At 52.4% G+C, this 6,732-nt stretch overlaps 1 long non-coding RNA gene across 1 annotated transcript; it reads left to right on the top strand.

The window, feature by feature from the left end:
* Positions 1-5,626: 5,626 nt before the first annotated feature.
* On the top strand, positions 5,627-6,419 carry LOC119367443. The gene is made up of 2 exons (XR_005176307.1): positions 5,627-5,938; positions 6,064-6,419. It is a non-coding gene; the product is annotated as an uncharacterized LOC119367443 (long non-coding RNA).
* Positions 6,420-6,732: the final 313 nt, after the last annotated feature.

Here is a 6,732-nt window from a genome sequence, read left to right as displayed (position 1 = left end):
GCGATCATTTCATCCCATACGGTAAGAAGTACAACAAAGAAAGATAAGTTGGGTTTCCCTTTTCAACTTTATCTATGTATGAGAAACCTGCACGCGAGTAAACCTTGCCACGTCTTTCATTTGCGCTCTTGTCCTTGCCTCGAGCCCAATCTACAGGTTCAATTGTAGCCGAGTTCATGACCGGCAAGAGGTTGTCTCCATTCACACTCTTAATATTGCATCGAGTCCACTCAACAAGATTAGTTGTAACCACGTTTGAGACCGGTAAAAAGCCTTATTGGATACCTAATTGTAGCAAGTTCGCTAAGGGCTAGGCCTTCAAAGCGTTTGTGGCGAAATGTGTATTCCAACAAGATCTCTCAAACTGCATAGAATTTTGGACCCAAGTCATACAAAGATGAATACAGATGTGGGAAACTTCATATATTAATTTGGGCACGACATATATTACATATTTGTTGAAAAAGAAAAGTGGCCGGTAATGCCTTTCTTGTCCCTCTTCTCCTAGGGTTTACATCAAGTGCGAGGAGGGAAAAAGGGGCGCCTAGGCGGAGCCCTATTCTCTCCCACAAGGACCAGAGGGATGCGGCCCGACAATATCAGGAGAACACCTCCCCCGGCAGGGAAGACGAAGCCGGAGTAGAGGTGCAGATGATGGTGCCTATCGGGGTCCAACTGAAGATGGCGGTGGTGCTTAGGCGGAGAACCCCCGGCTAATCACTCTGCGGGGTCTGGCTGGTGATGATGGCGCGGCCGGCATTCAACTAAACTCTGAGCCGTCGTCTTCGAACTTAACGGCCGGGGACTCGTCATCGTCGTCTTCACCATCTGTGTCCTCCTTGTCACTGTCGCTCGAGGAGGAGCTTTCACCGTTGCTCAAGTTCTCGACGCAACACCCTAGACGAGCGCCTGAAGGCCCGAAGATCTTCACGAAGAGCGCGTTGGACTCCACCAACTTGAAGTGGAGGACGTGCCCCTCCACAAGATAGTGAGCGTGGGCGAAGGATTTCCACCCACCCTTGAGGAGCATAATGTGAGGTGCGGGAAACTCGACGTTCACCCACACGACGCCATTACAGCAGCCGCGTACGTGCAGCCACAACACGAGCGGCTGATCAACCTCCATCACCCTGGCGAAGGGACGAGGGAGCCACAGACGGCTACATGGAGGATCATGCAACTCGATGATGAACTCGAGCACCGTGTCCCCTTTGTGGCTTTTGGCCGAAAACAGAGTGGTTAGAGATGAGACGACGAGCGCACCGCTTCGGCCGCCTCGGCCACAAGCGCCATGACGCCCATGGCCTCAGCCTGCGGCCCTGCCTCGCACGCTGGAGCCGACCTCCATAGCCGCAGCCAAAGCAGGGGCGTGCTGGCGAGGAGAAGCTCTCGCTGTCGCAGGTGAAGCACAAGCCCGACCTCTCCTTCTCGCCATGATGGGAGAAAGTACAAGGAAGGGAAGAAGAGGATGGTGGATGAGCATCGAATCCTTCGCACCCCTCCTTTTATAGAGGGAGGCTGGCTCTCCACTACTTTAGGGCAACCGCCCCATTCCACCAATCCAACGCCATGCATCCCTAGCAGGCGTTTTTTCTTCATCGATTGCTCAGCCTCGCCAATCCTGCGTCCTGACTCCTCTGATCAAGGCACGAATACCACGACCGCCCTTCCGCACCAATCCCACATCCCACGCCTAATCCGCGTCATGGGAAGAGGGAGAAAAGCTGCAGTAAAGGGGGAAGTGATGACAAAAATGGCAGTTGCCCCAAACCACGCCCGGGTATCCTGGTGACAACCTGTGTGCGTGTGCGCCCCCGGCATTTTGACATGAATGGCCCGCATCATTTAAACATCAAGAGTATCAGGGGCTGTAATCTAATTTGAATTCAGGTTAATGAGGAAGCGAAGAAAGATTTCAAGACATATCACCGTTCCCGAAAAGATCAATGTGCGAGTCTGTGCATTATTGGGCCTAGAACAATGATGCCCGGTGGTACGTGTGATCTAGGCCCGAGGGCTCCTGTCGGTGCAGCAAACATGGATGTTTGCTACCCTGACTTATGCACAAACGTGTTGTAGCTCCACCGGCAAGTATCAATCTTCATAAACAGCAAGAAGACCAGAGAAGCCACTCTTCGTGAGATCAAGGAGCGCATTAAGAAGACCAAGGCTTGGAACAGGTTATAAGATCTACAACAGAAGCAAGCAACCCCGGCAACGACGGGCCGACAAGACAAGACTCGGGAAGCTCCGTCGCCTGCGAGCTCCCCGCCAAACACTAGCGCTCCACCTCTCTGGCCAGATGGACGCTGGTCGGTGAGGTGTCGAGCCCGCAGGTGGTTAGGTGGAACTCACCCGTACGTGTCAGCTCGCAGGAAGCCGGATTGCCTTTATCAACACCCGTCCTAGTGGTGTGCCAAGCTAATAAGAGGTAGTTGAGCAAGCGGTGCATCAACCTTGACGGGGCTCCTCCTCCACATGATACCTAGCGATGCATTCATTGCATTTTTGTCTTGACTAGCAGAGTTGGATATGATAACACTGTTTCTATCTGGTCACCCTGTAATGACCTTTTTGCCACCATGGTAACCCCTTGAGCTATAAAAGGAGGGCCAAGGTAACCTTTACAAGGGTTCAAAGTCGTTGCAAACCCACACAGAGGTATTCGTGCAGCTGCCTCCTCCTTGCACCTTGCTAGGGGAGAGCACTCCGTGTACTCGTGCTTACACCAGATCAATACACCAAAAGCAGGAGTAGGGTTTTGTGCTTCTTAGCGGCCCGAACCTGGGTAAAAACGGTTGCGCCCCTTGTTGTTCTTGCTTTTTGCGTTGAGTGCTCCCCTCTACCGAACCAGAAAGGGGCAACATTGCCCCATAAATCGCCAACTCCATGCCGACACCTTTGTTGCATGTTCTCTTCATATATTATGTCCCACTGAACCAAATAGTTGTCCATAATGCTTGATTTCCGGGTTTTGTAATTTTCCTTGTGAGCATTGCACATTTATGGTTTATTTTTTTATTAATGTTTTTGTTTTCTTGTGTCTACAGGTGTATTGGAGCAACCTAGGACTAAGCACGATGAAAGGACCAAGGACGGTTCAATATGAAGACACCGAGGGCCCAGACTTAGCCATTTCGGAGGTCGGTAAAAGTCATTCTTCCAAAGTTCTCAAAATCAGGATCTAACACCATAAATGGATCGACATCGTTCTCGCGAATCCAATAAGCCCATGGAGTTCGTATGAAGAAATGGCAACCAAAACACTAGAGGAGGATAGGACAAAAGACGGTGTACCATACGACCATTCAAGGTCGTATGGATAGTCGTAAGACATCCACACAACTCCAAAAGTTGTCTCTTCTGACGATATTCTTCATCTATTTTGTCCCCAACTGTTCTCATGAGATCCTTGGATTATAAAGAAGGATTTGGGAGAGGATAAAGCTCATCTAGAGCCCTTGGATGGAGGAGGAGGATTTACATCAATGGAGGAGACCCAAGAAGGCCTCTTATATAAACACCTCCAACCCTAACCGCCACATCAAGCCATCACCATCCACCACAACCCCGGACAGCCGCCGGGAAGCTCTCCCCCTTGGGGGAGGCCTCTCCCTCCACAACCACCACGCCGCGCAAGGAGGAGGAGGCGCCTTCACCATCACCACCGTCACCGGGCACCGGTCCTGGCTAGGACGTGCGTGCCGATGCCCATGTTCATCTCCCTCTCCATCTCCATCCTCACCTAAAATTATAAGATTGAACATGTTGATGACATCAATGAATCATTCTTCTTCGTGTCAGTTCATCTATGTTTGAGTGATTGATTCGGTTCTAGGTTGAGATATGATCTACTATGCAAAATCAGTCTTTGTGACATGCTCTAGTATTTACTCGCGTTGCAAGTAATATTGGAAGACGTCCTTTCTTGTGATCTTGTTATCACATGCACTAACATAGGTGTATAAATATGTATGCCTATGAATGTGGTGCTGCTACACAGTAAACAAGTCCAGTTCATGTTAAGAAGGGATGGTGAAAGATACCATGTTGTGTAGTAATTCTGATGTTGTGCGTGTTGCTGGTTGTTTCTTGATAATAGTATCTTCTAAAATCCTTGGTTTTACTCTTCTGATTTCTTCAAGATTTTCTAAGCAGCTAAACAAGGGTTGGGTCAATTTGGCGCTCATTCATTTTTTAGTGGGAGTGCAGTTTCCTGGTTCGGGGAAATTAAAATTCTGTGGCAACAATTTTCATAGCCTGGTGTGCTTTGTTGGCAATGCTCATGATGCAGTAGATTTCCTTTAATCTTCAGTGTTTTTCTTTTCGGCAGAGATTAGAATCTCTTCGCAAAACCCTTGTTTGATCTCTTCCCAAAATGCATGTAGTAGTTGGCTCTAGAAATTTCCTGTGAACACTAGTCATCACTACTAGAGTCTGCAGCAAGTCTCTCCCCCTCTGCTTTTTCGCACTGCCATTGCATGTTCAAAGGGTATGATGAGACGCCCGGAATAGCAAAACTGCCACTGTCACTGCGATGCATCATCCATGGCCAGTTCCGGACTCGCCGTACCGGAGGAAGCTACCCGGAAGGCTCCGGCCAAAGCACCTCTATTTGCCCACGGCTCGGCGCCTCGGCCTTGCCTTTGGGAACGCTACGCGTTTCGTCTGCTCAGTCCTCCTGCGCTGCTACAAGCACCACCATCGCCAGTTGCCACCCATCCCATCCCACCAGCGCGCGCACGGACCGAGGCCGGCAATGGCGAGCTCGGGGCCTCCCTTCCTCCTCCTCCTCCTCGTCGTCGTCCTCGTCGCCGTCGCGGCGGCCTCGGAGGAGCGCCCGCGCGTCATCCCCACTTTGCTCCAGTGCCACCCGGCGCAGGCGCAGGCAACCGCCAACGCCAGCAGCGCCAAGAACGCCACGGCGTTCCAAGCCAACGCGATGTCCCTCCTCGCCAAGCTCCCCTCCGCCGCCGCGCCCACGGGCTTCGCGTCCCTGCGCTCCGCCGGAGTGGTCGGACGCGACGTCGCGTTCGTCCGCGGGCTCTGCTTCGGGTACGCCACGCCGTCCCAGTGCCGCGAGTGCCTGGCCGCCGCGGCCAAGAAGCTCGCCGACGCCTGCGGCGCCCGCGGCCGGCGCGCCGGCGTCTGGATGGACGCCTGCTTCGCGTCCTACGCCGACGCGAACCCCTCCTCGCCCAACTACGACGGCTTCCGCGCGCGCGTCATCTCCGGCGCAGACGCGCTCATCACAAGCACCTCCTACGAGCTGCAGAGCCTCGCCGACCTGGCCTGGCGCATGGGGCCGGTGGCGGCCACCAACGCGGGGATGCAGGTGGCCGTGGACTGGACGGCCGCGGCGAGCGACTACAGCAAGAACAGCACGGTGCGCGTTCTGGCGCAGTGCGCGCGGGACCGCACGCCGGCGGAGTGCGCCTGGTGCGTCCAGTACTCGGCGCGGGTGGCGGAGACCTGCGAGTGGTCCTGGTGCCCCCGGTAGTCGGCGCGGGCGGGGGACACCTGCTGCTGGGGCCTCGACGCGTGGCACGACGGCGTGGCGGGCGCCGTCGTCGGCTTCGACTGCTACCTGCGCTTCGACGTCGCCGTCGCCACCGCCACTGCGCCGGCGCGGGTGCCCCTGCTCAAAAGGCTCGGTGAGCAGAGCGCCAGAGCACACTGCACTGTCTCCTCCTCCTCTTCTTCTTCGCTAAGTACTGTAGAACATAGTTGTGGAAAATATTTTGATCTGATCACGATGGAATGGACACAATGGCTGCAGGGAAGTTCATGAACGATCACCCTTGCTTGACCGCGGTGTTCGGGATGGTCGGCGCCGGGCTGGCCGTGGCAGCTTTCTACGTGCTGATTGAGGGGATTTGCCGCTGGATGGAGAGCAAGATCAGGCCCATCAACAACGCCCCAGTTGTGCCAGTAGCAGGTACGTACAATAATCTTCTTCTTCTTCACTGATCTGTGCCAAGAGATGATCTGAAGCTCCTATGTTTTGTGCTCTGAAATCTGAATACAGATGTAGCCGCATCTGAATTGCTCGTCTCCTTGCAGTGGCAGGGTGATGGACTGATGGTTTAAGTTGAGCAACCGCTCGGCGATCGATCTGCACTGCAGCAGCAACATACTTACTCCAGTAGGCCAAGTCTGTAAATAGTTAAGCATGCGTGCACTAAGTAGTAGCAGCAGTACCGACTCTCCAGTCTTGATGCTGCCGGTTTTCGGAATCCAGGAACGAGCACCCGCGACTTCAAACTTAATTCGTGCTTGCAGATCTCTGATCTCTTATATACAAGAGAGACTTAAGTATTGAACCTTTAATCCTTGATCCACCATTGATGCCCGTGTTACGATATATGGGAGTTATTCTCAGCTATGAAGTTATCATGAACTTACTATGTGAGTTGCCATACTGTTATGGGCTCCAAAACTTATCCCAGTTTTTTCTTTTTGAACAAAAAAAAACTTATCTCAGTTGGGTGTTGTCATTTTGTTTATGCCATTAAGTTACCTGGCTATTCACAGGCAATTATGATGAAAGCTAAAACTCCTTTGGACTGTTTTAGCATTTTTTTTCCGAGCTCCGAAGTTATCATCCGGTAATATGCTAGTTACCATATTTTTCACATGTCACCGGCTTTAAAACATAATATCCTGGTGGGTTTTACGCCAGCTTGTTTTAGCACAAAATTTATGTTAATGTGTTTAGAGATGTGTAGCCAT

Source organism: Triticum dicoccoides, chromosome 2B (assembly GCF_002162155.2).
Source record: "Triticum dicoccoides isolate Atlit2015 ecotype Zavitan chromosome 2B, WEW_v2.0, whole genome shotgun sequence".
NCBI lineage: Eukaryota > Viridiplantae > Streptophyta > Magnoliopsida > Poales > Poaceae > Triticum > Triticum dicoccoides.
Note: the sequence above shows the minus strand (reverse complement) of the source record. Positions and strands in the feature narration are given on the sequence as shown.